Raw genomic sequence first — 16,039 nt, 5'->3', positions numbered from 1 at the left:
CACTAGCATATAGCTTTTTTCATAGGTTCATAGGTTGGTACTAGGCTATCAGCCCTAGGGCCTATACAAGCCTAGCCATAACAATTCCCTGGCTATTTCTTCCCACACTATTTACTTTCCTGGACCCCTGTCTAGCAGGCTGACTGACGTGATTTGTTAAGGCGGGCATTGCAGAGTTCCTCAGACATGCCTTTCCCTTAATCATCTCTATGCCCAAATAATATTGTACTTCATGCCTTTAAGCTCAATGCTTTTGAACTGTTTAACCTCCCATATACTTTAGCTTCTTTATACTGTCATCTATTCCAGATATTAACTACATTTGCGCATTAGGTAACAAACTTCTTTTTAACACTGTTACACTTTGCTCAACTATTTTAAAATAAGTAGCTCCCTATTTGCTATACTATAACTGTTCCTTTTATATCAACTGATCATATGTTTTACACTAAACCTGTAGAATAACACTTTAACACAGCCCTTTGCATATTATCATCCCACCACCTCTGACAAATTTTCTCTAAACATATATAATGCATGAACTACCTTACTGATAGTTTCCGTCCCCACTCGCAGTTATCACAGCCAGGTGCTGCCTGCCCCATTCACCCTCGCTACACTCTGACTCATTTGCTCCCCTACCCTACCCCCAATACCCGCCAAACCCAACTATTCCTAAACTTATATCGCATAACTCCACCCACTACTCCTAGATTGACCAATCTCACATTCATTAATTACTTCCCTACCCATCCTTGTCTATACTAGTTTCCTCTATTCCAGTACTGCCTTCTTTCTTCTCTCCATCCACTCTTGTCTGTACCAAACTCTAGCATTTACTTAATATTTATTAGCACAAATCTCATCCATAACCAAACCTCCCCCTACTACTATCTCTCCCTCAACTTAACTATTCCTAATTCTAACTGCTCATCTCTTATCAGTCATCCTCTCCTCTCCTTGTGTCTCTAGCTAGCCGTATCTCTCATTCATACTCTACATCACTTCACTACTTTTACTCACACTCCATACATCTCTTGTACTATATTCTACTACACTCTAACTTCCACTTCTCTCTAACTGTATTCCAAATTTCTCACTAAAGCCACTTCATACCACCCCCTTAATGTCTCTCACAAGCATAAAAATGCTACTTGTTTCTCATTTCACCCTATTTTTCTTTGTATTATTAAATATTATAACACTTGATTCTACCTCATTTCCCTCTAAACCTACATTTGTCACAATCTTCCAATCTAACCCATCAAAGAGCTACCTGGATGTATCTCCCAGCCATACCTCTCAGCCTGGAAACATTAAAAATCTGGGCAAAGGCCAATGAAGAGCTGGTACAACTGATCAAAAATATGTATGCAGATTAACATAAAAATTTGCATGCATAATTATGTATCCATGCCCACTACAATGGAATTGTGGGATACTAACATTCAAACACCAATTGAAGAACAGACAAATATTAAACACAAAATATAACCAGAACATACCTCTCAACCTGTTACAGCAATAAATCTGTACAAATGTCCAAAAATAGGGACAATTTTTAAATATTGTTCTTATAAACTTAGAAAGTTGATAAACAGGTATCACATTATCATGAATTTTCTGAAGGGTATGAAGTCAGAAACTCAAATGCCTGTTATTATTTTCTGACTTCAATCTTCAATGATTTTCCATGGGTTTGCCAGAAAACTACAATTTTATGAGAACCAGACCAAAAATATGAAACAAAAATCTGGACAGTTGAGAGGTAATCTGCCCTGCATAGTGGTTTCACAAATGAGTGCAAACAACATGCTTTCCTGATGTAGTCTGAATCATATGCTTTCGCTGCTTTTTCTTTTTAACGCTTGTTACTGAAACTGTCCATTCTGGATCAGTCCACTCACTTCATAAAAAAAATAAATGAGACAGAGAAAAAAATGAACACCACAAGCTGTTCTAGCACATGAAGGTTGATAATATAGGAAGATATAACCTTTAACCTCTTGCCAACAGAACCAAGGAAAATCAGAGACACAGACCTTTTAGATTTCAAATGAGGTGACAGGATTTTTTTGTACTGTACACAGACTTTCTCATTGTTGCAACGCAATTGCCATTTTTCCTATTGCATACATCCTAAATATAACATTCTAGCACATGTCATTATATTACAAGTCCCTAACTAAATAACTAGTAATGTAACTACAGACATAGTAACCATCTCTTTAGAGTCACTTGTACCCTTTCAATTTTTTTTCTTCCACCTATTGAGGTTAGACCATTTGGGCTAAACATTAACTTACTACTTAAAAATGAATTTGGACAACATTGCTTAAGTGGTGCATGCCTGGCTACCTAAATTCGTTTCATGTATTCTGAAGGCTTTCAAACACAGAATAACTTCAGCTAGCTTTAACCATAATTTTATTTTACTTGTTTGTCCTTTTCTTAATAAGAGAAAGCTGCAGTTTAAGACTGCCCATTGAGGTCGAGCACAAGGGCAACTGTAAGGTAGAGATGAGCTGGACTAAAATGGGTACGAGCCCTCCTCAGCATCTCAGATATGCCACCTAATTAAACTCTCAGCAATTATTGATTCTTACTTGATTGATGAGTGATGCATCCAGTCCACCACCTACAAGTCATGTCACCAAGGAAAACATGAATCGGGATTCCATTTTCACCAATCAGATATGTGAAAAACAATGATCATTTAACTGTCTGGTAAGCATGGGAACAAACAGGTTTTCCATTTCACTGGTCTGTGTATCCCAGAAGATACACTAAAACTCTGATCAGTTGTGAATGTTTCACTTAAACAGCACATTAATACATATTTAAAAGTGGTCACACATTATTACGATGAATTCAGTTAGCAGCACCATGTGGAATATGTACTTCATACAACAACATGTACAATGGTTCAGCAACATACAATTGTTTAGTAGCATTTCTGACAGCATTACCAAAAACTATGATATTTTCAACTTTTTATAACAAGAACCAAGTTCTGTATGCTGTTTCCTTTCCAACAAATAGTAAACTGCAAAGCAAAAATTTTTCTGCATTGGCAATCAGGTACCAAAGCAGTTCTGAGCACTTCACACAAAGCTAGGGGTCACAGTCTTAATTTTTATAGTCCAGCTCTGTCTAAAGATAAATACAATGAATTACTAAGAATAGTATTCAAAAACAAGTACTTAGTTCTAGGAGACCTAGACAGTAACTTGTCTTGCGCACATTAAAACTTGCATACAGGCTTTCAGAAAACTAGCCGAGGGGGAAAACATTAAACTTTCACTACACAAATCCTGACAAAGCAAACTTCAACCAATAATGCTCCTGACATACAAACAAACTTTACGGACTACTCACTCTGAACTTTAAAAGTCATAGCTCATATCCTTCTATTCTCGCTGCTGTGGCTATTCCAGATAACATAATTTAACAGTCCAAGAGGTCACAGAAACCAGCCAAGTGGGAAAATTTATTTTTATATTTATTTATTTACTTAACACTTGTTAAGCGGAATAGTCCAACTGGGTGATAAGCCTATTTTAAGTGGAGTCCAGGAGACAAAAGCTCCACAGAAAAAAAAAGGAAAACATTAAACTTTCACTATGTAAATCCCAACAAAGCAAATGGCAACCAATAATGCTGCTCTCCATTCCATTTTTTTTTTTTTTTTTTTTTTTTATTCTTACCTGGAGAAGCCAGAGGAAGTCGACCCATAGGAGAGAAATTTTCTCATCCTGAGATTCCTGACTGCTGTACAGCACTGTTCCTGTCCCTCCTTATCTTGGGATTGGGTCGCTGGGGTTTGCTCTGGGATGGGATTCCTAGAGTTTCAGAGCTGCAGGCAATTGCTCCTTCTTGGCTTGGCTGCCACTGGCAGAAGCTGAAGCAGAATGCAGGCAGAAGTTTAACTTAACTTTACTTAAGTTAAATATTAAAAGTAAACAGCTTTACAGCTCCTGTCCTCCTCCTCTGCTCCATTGCTACGTGTTGTGCGTGCTGCTGCCGGCTGCTGCGAATACGTTCATTCAGTCATTCAATGTATGAGACTACAAGTCCCACTATGAACGCTTGAAACCTTTACCTACCCATGTAATGGTCGTGTACTGCTAGCATCAGACAGAGTCTGCCCTGAATTAAAACTGTAGCAAATACTGGATTTACAAGGTAAGTGTTATACCTGGAGTGTTAAAAAAGAATTGTGTAATAATACAAATGAATGGCATATCCTTGTATGTTGTTACTTGGTAATGTAAGTAAGTAAAAGGTGGGTGATTTGTACAGCAATGACTTTAACATGTGACAGCAGAGAATTATGTGAATACATGTGTCCTCTTTTAAGTAATAGGCCTCAGGGGTCAAAGATTCACATATTCATACCTCTCAAAAGTACTGATGGTCACCGAATGTTTTCAGTTTGGCCTCATACTTTTGTACTGGAAAATTATTAAACAGAGACATTAGAAAGTAATTTATTTATTGGCATTTGATTACCAGGATAGTCTACTGGGCCAGTAAAAACCCGTTTTCAATGGAGGCCCTGGGAGAAAAGCTCCACAAAGACATGAACATAGAAATGTGTTTAACAGTTAAAGCTTTACAAAAAAAAAAACAAAACAAAAAAAAAACTTGAAGATAGACAAATAATTAAAGTAAATGTAAAACTAAGTTTGCTGATTAGTTACAATTAATACAAAACTTAAGTCACAAAGTGAGACAAGTAATATGTAAAAATGCTAGTATTATATGTAGTTTCTACTAAAGAATTTTTAGGGTATCTCAGAACATTTTGTAAATTAGTGTTAATTTGGGATAGGTAAAGAAGAGCATAAAAGGTTGAGCAGTGAATAGGTTTCAAAATGCATTCATAAAGTAGATTCCAGAATGAGGTGAGGTACTCTAGTAGAGAAGTTTTGAATGATGTCAGGATTTGATTAGTTCTAATTGTAAATGGAAGGGAATTCCAGGTTTTGGCTACCGAGCAAGTGTATAGAAACTGACCAGCAGGAAGGTTAGGCTTGTGCACTAGCAAAAGTTGTTGATTTTCAGACCTGACAGATCTTTCAGGTAGATAGTTGCTAAATACTAAACTAAGGGCGGGACAGACTAAAGGTTTGTAGATTATTTTATGTGCAGTTGTCAATTGCAAATAGGAGAGGTAGTGTGGGAGTTCAAGCCAAATGAGGGAGTGTAGAGCTGTACAGTGGTGAGTGGAATATTCAGCATTTGTAGCAAACTTGGTGATTTTGTTATTCCATGCTTCAAGCTTAGATATTAGGGAGGGTTGGAGGTTAGTGAGTAATGGGGCACCATAGACAAGAGAGGGAAGTAAATAGGTGGTAAGAGGGGTTTGTTTAGCAGACAAGTTAAGGAAGTGTTGTGCCGATAGAGAATGCCTAGTTTCTGATGTGTTTTGTTAATATTATGTTGTATGTGCAGGTCAGATTTTAGATGTTCGATTATTACTCCCAGTAATTTGGTCTTAGTGACAACTTCAATTATTGTGTTGCTTTGAGACTGTATAGTGAACTGGGCTTTCTTTTAGAGAGTTTTTTTTTCTTACAGGTAAATACAATTAGCTTGGTTTTGTGTGGCTTAAGTGTCAGGTGATTGTTACTGAGCCAGGTCTCTGTGGAGGTAAGGACTATTTAGGTGATTTGTTCAAGATGAGACATGGAATCAGCAGAACAGATAATAGCAGACTCATCTGCACATTGTATGAGATAGCCCTGACTGAATGAAGAGTGAAGACAATTAATAAAGATGGTAAATAGGAGGGGACCTAATATAGAACCTTGGGAACTCCAGTAGAGATTTGAAGATGTGGAGAGAGGGAGCTCTGCCATTTAACTGCCTGTTGTCTGTCTGTTAGTTAATTTAAGAACCAGTTAAGGGGGCGGGACCAATTTTTGATAGTTGAATTAGAAGTAAGGCTGTGATACTGCATCAAAAGATTTTGATAAGTCAAGAAACAGGAAAGAGACAATTTTGCCTGAGTCTCGGGCTTTATTGATGGTGTCCATGAATTATATTAAGGCAGTCATAGTACTATGACTGGTCTAAAACCATGTTGTGAAGGAGACAGAATTTGTTTTTTTAAGAAGAAAGTTGAGGAGTTGTATATGTATACATCTTTCAAGGAGCTTAGAGGTGGGAGAGAGGATGGCTACAGGATGGTAGTTGGAGATATCAGTAGAATTGCCACCTTTGTGGAGGGGTAGAATAAATGCCTTTTTCTAAAGTTTTGGGACATAGGATGGATCTGTTCATGAGTATACTGATTGGGTAGGCAATGGCTTTGGCTGCTAGTTGTAGGTATTCTGTGGGTAGGTTATCAGCTGCGTTAAAACTAGGTTTGAGTTTGAGAAGAATCTTTTATGGTATTAGTTGGAACAGAATGAAGGAAAGTGGGTGTAAAACTGGTTATTGCCTCATAAGAACTGAAGGAGAACATAGTGGAAGGAGGGTGGGCAACAGAGAACAGTCTTGATGGTGTGTTATAATTAGAACTATTTGGGATTGGGTCACAGTGAGGTTGGAAAAAGTTGGTGTTGATATTTGAAATACTATTAATAAAGTGGGAGTTAAAGAGACTGGCTATTTCTGATGGAGTTTTATCAGGATATGGACAAGGACTGCTTTTAGTGCCAGAGCTTAGGAGTGACCTAATTAATGTCCAGAATTTCCAGGGGTTCTGCTCATGAATGGCTTGAAGTTTTACATAGTGCTCTTTTTTGTCTTTAGTTACTTGTTTTTTGTAACTGATTGCAAAGTTGTTTGAATTTCAACAGGTCTGGGGGGGGGGTTATTTTTAAGCCATTGTTTCCAGGCTTTGTCTCTAATTAGCATTAGTTCTTTTGTTGGTTTAGTTAGCCATGGGGCATAGTTTATTTTGATTCTTTTTACTCGAGGAGGTGCAAGGCTGTTCAGAGTTTCTAGAAATGTTGCATTAAAGTAATTTACTGTGTCATCAAGAAATAGTATTTTTAGGATGCTCCAGTTCAAACTTTTTAGTAGATTGATAAATGTCTGTGATTTAAAGTTGATCAGATTCCATATTTGTTTACAGTGATGTTCCTTTTGAATGGAGTGGGCTGTGCTATGAACAAAGGCGGGAAGATGATCACTAAGGGCATTTGGAAAAGTACTGCCTGTGGAGATTTTACTTGGATCAGTAACCAATATCCAATCTAGGATGGTGCCTTTGTTATTATTATTCCTATCAAATCTAGTTGGAGTGGCGATGAGTCGAGCGAATTTGAATAGGTTAATGTTTGAGGATGGGAATTTAGAGCAGCTAATATTGACATTGCCCAGAATGACGGTTCCATTTTTAATTGTATTAAGAGATCCAGGCAAGTATTTCTTCAAAAATAGGTATCATATTTCCAGGGGTATATATAGAACTATAATACATAATCTTTTCAATTTGTTTATTTTTAGAAAAGCAATGAGAATTTTGGCTTTAGAGAACTGTGGAATAATATTTGAGAATGGGGTTATTTTGTAGGTATTAGGGGAAAGGAGTAAAATACCACCTCCTTTTTTATGAAGTCTATCTGACCTTACGGTATTGAAGCCTGGAGGGAAAAATTCAGAATCTTTTGTATTAGGTTTAAGTTAGGTCTCGGAAGTAGCTATGATGTCTGTTTGATTGTAACATACCCAGGCATGAAAGTCAGTAATTTTGTTACAAATACTTTTGAAACTGAGTGCAACAATATTTAAGGATTTATGGTGCTGCGGTAGCGTTGTCGCCTCACAGTTAGACGTTGCACGTTCGATTCTCAGTTAGAGCATCTTCTTTGTGTCGACATGCGTGAATGGGCATTCCTTCATTAAAGGTTGTGCGTTAGGCCCGGCAAGCCAGGACGTAAAAATCTACTGCCAATCATTAGCAGACCGGAGTTCCTTCCGCTGTGGCAAACCCTAACCGGGAAAAGCCGAAAGACAGTTTATAGGAGTTATGGGGATTAGTTACAGTTGATAGGTTAGTGGAAGTAGGTCCTGGATTAGGGTGGATATCACCACAGAGGGGTAAATTTGAGAATCTGGGAGAGTAAAAAGTTGGTAGTTGGTTTCTTTTTGATCTGCAAAGGTGATTCTGATGGATGGTAAAGGATAGTACATTTAATGGAAGAATTATCAATTTGGGTAGGAGCAGTGGACTTATTTGAAATAGGCTGGGAGCATACGTCTCAACTGTACCAAATTCCTCAGTATTTACTGCTTTTGAGGTCCAAATAATGGGGTGCCATGAATTCCCGAGTGGACCCCTTAATTCCCATTTTTTTCAATTTTTGTTTGGAAGTTGTTGCTGACGTCACCACGAGCAGGGCGTGTGCGATGACATCATCTTCGTGAGGGAGAGTGCCAGCATATCGGAATAGGGATCACCCGGCTCGGACTGTTCCTGTTAGAGTTTTACTTTTTTTTATGTGCATTGCACAATAAACAAGCAGTACACAGCCATTACATGGGTAAGTAAAGGTTGCAAGCGTTGCCTTGCATCAATGTTACTATATGTATGTGTGTAGTATGAAGGTTTTAGCCCCTTAGGTGATGAGTGAGTGTGCTATGGGTTGCCTCTTAGCCAATGCAAGGGCATGTTGACCACAGCCATGTCTGCCTACACCCACAGCAGCTGCTGGTTCCCCCTCTGACTCCTCACCTGCATGTGGTTGTGGTGACCTTGCCATTGATGGTGGGATGTGTGCCCCTTCCCCTTGCTGATCCTGCTGAAGCTGTTTTCTCAGGCTGATGCTATGAAGCATGGCACAGATTGTGAATATTTCAGCACTTGTACGTGGATTGTACTGCAGGGCTCTCCCAGATGTATCTAGGCAATGGAACTGCAAACACACACTCTATGATATTTCTGGTTTGAACATCCCCCAGTAAATGCTTTGTGGGATATCACCCCTAATGAACACCTGGTACAGTTGAGAGGTGCACCAGATATGAGTCGTGGTAACTGCCTGGGTTGCCAACACACACATTCAAGATGATTCCCTTAGCATTACCCATGACTTGACAGTAAATGGTGTGAAAGCCCTTTCTATTTATGTAGATTCTTCCCTGTTCACCAAGTGGTACCTTGATTTGTATATCTGTACAATCTATCACACCCAGTACTTCAGGGTAGTGTGCTACAGGGTAGAACTCTTGCATATTTGTAGGCCTGTCCTCAGAAGTACAGGGAAATATATGTGGTCACTGGTATGTTGGAGCATAGCATTCAGGAATTGATGTGATGCCTGTGACACCTCCAGCATATCCTATGTTGGTCTCTGAAAGTTCCTGTAGCTAAAATTCTAAATGCTACACATACATTTTCTCCACTGGTATTGTTTGCCCTTAGTTTGCCCTGGGTCTGAGTTGAAGATGACACAGGTGGCAGAGTTCCTGTAGTGTGTCTGTATCTGCCCTGTAGCTCTCTACAATATCCACCTCATGCAGATTGTAATAAGTTGCCTGGGGTCGGAAAACTCTTCTCCTTCTTGGCTGTGGGCTATTAGCAGCAGCAGTAGCATAGACTTCAGCCTGTTGCACATACACATGAATTAAAGCAACAGCAGTCACTAACATTCTTTCTGAGTAGACTCCTTTCCATGGCTGCATTCAAATAGGCTTTGGAATTCACAGGAAAAAACATCACTGAGTCTACACAATTGCTTTATAGCTTGTTGAATACCTCCTCCATCTTGGATTGGTTGATTAGCATACAGTTCAGCTGCTTATGTGCTGTAATTAGCATGCAACTATGTTTACCATGGTTGCATGGCTCTACACACTGTGTAGAGCTGCTTACTGAATACAGAACAGTGGTCTACCATGTGCATGGTGTGGTAGAGTTTACTGAATGTGCCCATGAGTAATTTTCATAGTTTCATAGGTGTGTACTAGGCTAATGGCCCTGGAGCCTTTACAAACCTAGCCCATAGGACCCTGGCATCGTGCCACAAGCCTAGCCCATAGGATTACCCTGACATCGTGCCACCCGACCTTAGTTCCCAGTGCTTTTGTCGAGTAGAATCACTGGAGTGATCACCGGGGTGAATTTTCTATTTCTCATCCACTCATCAAGGTTTCTCTTGAAGAGGGCCAGTGAGGTGCCCTGTTCAACATATATGAGAAGTCTATTCCATAGCATGGGCAGTCTCTGGGTTATGAAACTGTCCCTCCAGCATGTTCTGTTGATTGTGGTAATGAAGTTGAGGTCACTGGAGCATGTGGTGTGGAGGGATTGGGATTTCTTTAGATGTAGCATTTCTAACAGAGCTTGATCAGGCATGACTTTGTATGTCAAGCAGAGATCGCCTCTAAGTAGGTGATATGAGACAGAGAATAGGTGGGAGTTTTTTTACTCTGTCCATATAGGACAAATGTTTAAGGCCTAGGATCCTCTTTGTGAGGTACTTTTGCAGCCTCTTGAGTTGTTGCATGTGTTTAGGGAGGTACATACTAACTAGGGCATTGTTCATAGGTTCATAGGTTCATAGGTAGGTATTAGACTATTGGCCCAAGGACCTACGTAAGCCTAGCCAACAAGGTTCACTGGCTTATGCCTCCCAAGAAAGTTATTTTCCTGTGCCACTGTTGAGCAGACACACAGAAGTGATCCCCAGGGTGTATTTCCTATTTCCCATCCACTCATCAAGATTTTTCTTGAAGAGTGCTAATGAAGAACTTTGCTTGACATAGATGGGTAGCCTGTTCCGGAATATAGGAAGTCTCTGGGACAGGAATCTATCCCTCCATCATGTCCTGTTTATTGTGGTGACAAGGTTTAGGTCCCTAGAGCATGTAGCTTGGAGGGATTGGTATTTCTTTAGGTGTAGCATGTCCAACAGCTCTGGGTTTGACATAGCTTTATATGTTAGTCAGAGATCACCTTGGAGTAGGTGATATGCTATGGAGTAAAGCTGGAGTTTTTTGAGATGGTCAGTGTAGGGCATTTGTTTGAGGCCAGTAATCCTCTTTGTGAGGTACTTCTGTGGCCTTTCCTGCTGCTGCAGATGTCTTGTGAGGTACATTCCAAAAGGGGCATTGTACTCTATAATGGGTCTAATGAGTGTCGAGTAGAGGGGAACAATGACCTCTTCTTTTCCTGGATGAGAACCCTTTTATGATGAGGTGTGCCATGTAGAAGGACTTCCTGACTACTGTGGCAATGTGACTATCAAAGGAGAGACTACTGTCCACCTGGGTCCCAAGGTCTCTTATCATGCATTCGGTGTTAAGTAGATTGCTGTCTATGTGGTAGTTCATGGGTACAGAGTTTACCAAAGGGGATGACACTGCACTTTTTGGCATTGAGCTTGAGGCCATGGCTCTGACACCAGGCATCTGTCTCAGCGAGGCCTTTCTGTAGGATGTCCACATCATTTGGGGACTTGACTATGGCTCCTAGTTTGCAATCATCTGCGAACTTCATTAGCCAGAGGCCTTCTGCGTTAGCCTGTACTTCAGAGAAGTAGATACCAAACAGGAGAGGTGCCAGGACTGAACCCTGTGGTACTCCACTTGTCACTGGTTTGAGGTCAGATTTGGAGTCTGCAACTTTTACAGTGTGGGTTCTGTCAGTGAGTCAGTTGGCAACCCATCTTGTGACGTAGGGATTTATACCTAGTTTAGTGAGTTTAGCTATAATTCCAGAATGGGGGATGGTGTTGAAAGCCTTGGCGAGGTCAAGATAGGCTGTGTGAACCACCTTACCCTCATCCACAGCTTTGGTGACTGCCTCAAAGAAGTTGATCAGGTTCAGGAGGCATGATCTGCCTTTCACAAACCAAAACTGGGTGGGATCCAGAGTTTGGAGGTTACCAATGTCTTTGCTTATGAGTTCCATGATGATACGTTCCATGGCCTTGCAGACCAGGCTTGCCAGGCTAATACGGCGATAGTTCCCGGGTCAGTGGTGGCTCCCCCTTTGTGGAGTGGGATAACTGTTGCTGTGTGCCATTCAGTGGGCACAAAGCATGATGCGAGGCTATTATTGAACATGGTGCTAAGGTGGGGAGTCAGTTCATTCTGAAGTTCGTGTAAAACGCAGCCTAGGATGTTGCCCGGTCCCATGGATACTGTGTTTTTGGCTTTAGAGAGTGCAGCTTTTAGCTGCGTAGTTGTGATTACAGGGATTTGGCATTCTTCCTGTATAGATATGGGCCCTTTAGGGGATGAGGGGGAGGTAAAGTTAACACTGAACCTATCTGCAAGGATGTTGGCAATATCAGTTGGTTCTGTAACTTTCGTGCCTTTGTGCTGTAACTCAGAGCAGATCTGGGTGTTGCCATCGAGATTCTTGACATAGTTATAGAATGCTTTGTGGTTGTCCTTAGAATTAGTGGTGATTTTGTTTTTGTAGCTAGCTTTGGAGGATCTTATATTGTACTCAATGATTGGCCTAATGAGGGAAGAGTAGAGGAAGACAATGACCTCTTTCTTCCTGGATGCAAAACTCTTAGTAATCAGATGTGCCACACAGAAGGACTTTCTGACCACAGTGGCAATGTAGTGGTCAAAAGAGAGGTTGCTGTTAACCTGTGTTCCCAGATCTCTTATAACGTCTTCTGTGTTCAGTGGACTACCATCGATGTGGTAATTCATTGGAACCAGGTTTTTCCCAAAGGGGATCATGACACATTTTTGGTATTGAGCTTAAAGCCATGGTTCTGACACCAGTCGTTGGTCTCAGTGAGGCCTTTCTGTAGGATGTCAACATCACATGGGGAGTTAATAATAGCTCCCAACTTGCTATCATCTTCAAAAGTTGTCAGCCAGAGACCCCTTGTGTTGGCCTGGACTTCAGAGAAGTAGATACCAAACAGAAGAGGACCCAGGACCAAACCCTGTTGGACTCCACTCATGACTGGTCAGCAGTCTGACTTGGAGTCCGCTACTTTCACACTGTGGGTTCAATCTGTGAGCCAGTTTCCAACCCACCTAGTGATATAGGGGTTGATGCCTAGCTTAGTGAGTTTTCCTATGATTCCTGAATGGGGAATGGTATCAAACGCCTTGGCTGGATCAAGGTAGGCTGTATGAACCACCTTGCCTTCATCCACAGCTCTGGTGACTGACTCAGAGAAGTCAACCAAGTTGAGCAGGCATGATCTACCCTTCACAAAACCAAACTGTGTGGGATCCAGAGTTTAGAGATTCTCTATAGCCTTATTTATTAGGTCCATGATAATGCGTTCCATAGCTTTGCATATCAGACTCAACAGGCTAATGGGGCGATAGTTCCCAGGGTCTGTAGTCACTCCTCCTTGTAGAGAGGTATGACTGTAGCAGGGTGCCATTCAATAATGACAAATCCTGAGGTGAGACTGTGACTGAACAGGGCACACAGGTAAAGTGCCAGTTCACTCTGTAGTTCATGTAGAACACAGCCAGGGATATTGTCAGGTCCCATGGAAGCTGTATTCTTGGCCTTGGACATTGCTGTTTTAACCTCTGCAGCAGTAATACTGGGTGTCTGGCAATCTGCTGGTATTGTGATTGGTCCTTGGGGGGGCGGTAAAGTTGGTATTGAATCTGTTGGCCAGTATATTGGCAATATCTGTTGGCTCGGTATAGGTGGTACCATTGTGCAGTAGCGCAGAGCAAATCTGGGTATTGCTATGGAGATTCTTTACATAACTATAGAAGGCCTTGTGGTTGTCTTTACTATCTGCTGCAATTCTGTTTTCATAGCTAGCTTTAGAGGATTTGATGAGGGATCTCAACTTTTTGTTGAGGCTGATAAGGGAGTTTTTCAGTTTTGTGACTTCACCTTATTTTGCATCAGTTTCCTCCTTCTGTTGTAGAGTTTTTTTATGGCAGGGGACCACCAGATTGGCTTCCTTTTTTTGGAGGAGAGTGTCTTGGTTCTATTGGGTATGGCAAGATCCATGCATTTGTGTATGTGTTTGTACAGTGCATTGGTGTATGATTCAGTGGTCATGCAGCTATTCTCCATTTGCATGGGTGCCATGAAGTTAGCCACCTCTGTTTTTAGGAGCCCAAAGTTAGCTTTGGAGAAGTTTTTCATGGTAGTTACCTTTGCAGGGGCGTATGTGGATTTCCAGGGTGATTAGTTTGTGGTCGGATCTAACCAGGGAGGAGTTAACTATTGGTGTAGAGCAATGGTCGCCCATGTTAGTAATGACCAGGTCAAGGATGTTGCTACCTCTAGTGGGGGTAAGAATGAGCTTGTCCAGGGCATTTGAATTAATACATTCTAGGAAACATTGGGCAAGTGTATTGGTACATGAGTAGTTTTCCCAGTTAATGGAGGGGTAGTTGAAGTCACCCAGTATGAGAGTGTTATGTTGGACCCTAATATTCTCCAATTTCTATTCATAATTGTTTCCTTCTCCTCTTGGTAATGTATTTTATTATTTGCTGCCCTGCGAGGTATGTGTCCTTTTATTTGCCTTTGTGTCTTTGTTCTGCGGTCTATTAATTGTTATCCTAATCTGTGTCTGGTGGCTTCCCAGTCTTTATTAATGTGTTACTGAGCCTAACTAACTGAAATCCCTTTCCCATTATTTGATAATATAATATCTATAGCTTGTATATTTTTTACTGATGCACAAATGCACATGTATTTTTGCAAAAACTTTTTTTTACTCATTTGCACACCACCAAGCTGACCATCAGCTCCCTAAATGCACTATTTTTTTCTTAGCGTCCGTAGTATTATCCCCCAGGGCTGGGGCTGTACCATTGGCTAGTCAGGCAGGGGAAGCAGTATGGAGCAGCATGCAGCAAGCATCACCAGCACAGGCCCTGCAAACCAGGGGAACTTTTTTGGTATGCCCTAAAAAGGTGGAGCTAGTGACATCACATTCATTGCCACATATAATGTCAGGTAGCCCCACCCCCAAGCCATAGTTTTACCATCAGTCTGCAATGTGATTACAGCCCATCCCTATCACCAGGGACATGTTTTCATCAAAAGCAGAAACCTCTCCCTCCCTCCCTCTGTAGTGGATGAGCCATCATATTATAAAAACTTTCTGTTTGTATAAATACTTTCTCCAGATTTGTGCAACCTCAGAGGCAGTATGTTTATAGTCTGAGGGTGTGAGAGAGGAGAGTCCCCATTGTGACAAGGGTAGGAAAGCTTATTGCCTGCAAACAACATTGTTTTAAAGCTGCCAATTGGCCATATACAGTGACTTGAACAATAGCAGCAAGGTGATGAAACCCAAGCAAATGGTGCTCAGACAAATAAAATAGATCCTTTTTTAACATGTCTGGACAATAGTTGGAAGTACAAAGCATGTTGAGAAGACTGTTCAGCCATGTCATTTCTTGTAAAAGGAACTTGGTAACAGCTTCAGTTTGACAGTAAATTGAATGATCTTGTGTTATTGCCCCATTTTTATTTACACACTGGCTGTGTAACTGTGGATCTGCATTATTTCTGCTACTTGATGTTTATTTAAACTTATGCTATCAGTTCTTTGGGGGTGGTTTGTGAACTTTGCACTTCTGTTTATTGCCTGTCTTTATTTACCCACAAGTACTTATTGCAGTAGTAATTATATTACTGGATATTGACTAGAGACTTTCAATGCTGTCTGAACAATCATCTTCTACTCTCAGTCATACTCCGTTGTGACTCCATTTTCCATTTATTCTGGCTCATGACTCCATTCTTATGTGAGCTTTTGATATCTGTTACTCCAGCTTGTCTTTATGTAGTTTAGGGTACTATATACAAACACAGTATATTAATGAGCTACATTTTAAGCCTCATTTGTAATATTCCAGGGTTTCTACAGTACAGGAAAAACTGAGATTGTTTTGTGTTGGGGATTTCACTTTTCCCAAAAAATAGCTGGATCTCATGGTTGATGAGTATTAGGGGTGTAGGAGTGAAAACGCATTCACACCCTGTAATTACTTATACTGTGCATATCACTGAACTGTTTCTGATGAAGTGTGATCAATATTCTGTAAATCGGTGATCAATATTCTGTAAATTGGTGACAGTTCTGTCTGAGTGTCATTAGGGAAGAAGTTTGTT

The sequence above is a fragment of the Protopterus annectens genome, chromosome 13.part0 (assembly GCF_019279795.1).
Source record: "Protopterus annectens isolate FY-2018-M chromosome 13.part0, PAN1.0, whole genome shotgun sequence".
In the NCBI taxonomy this organism is placed as follows: Eukaryota; Metazoa; Chordata; order Ceratodontiformes; family Protopteridae; genus Protopterus; species Protopterus annectens.
The sequence above is the reverse complement of the archived record's forward strand: the minus strand, read 5'-3'. Positions refer to the sequence as shown.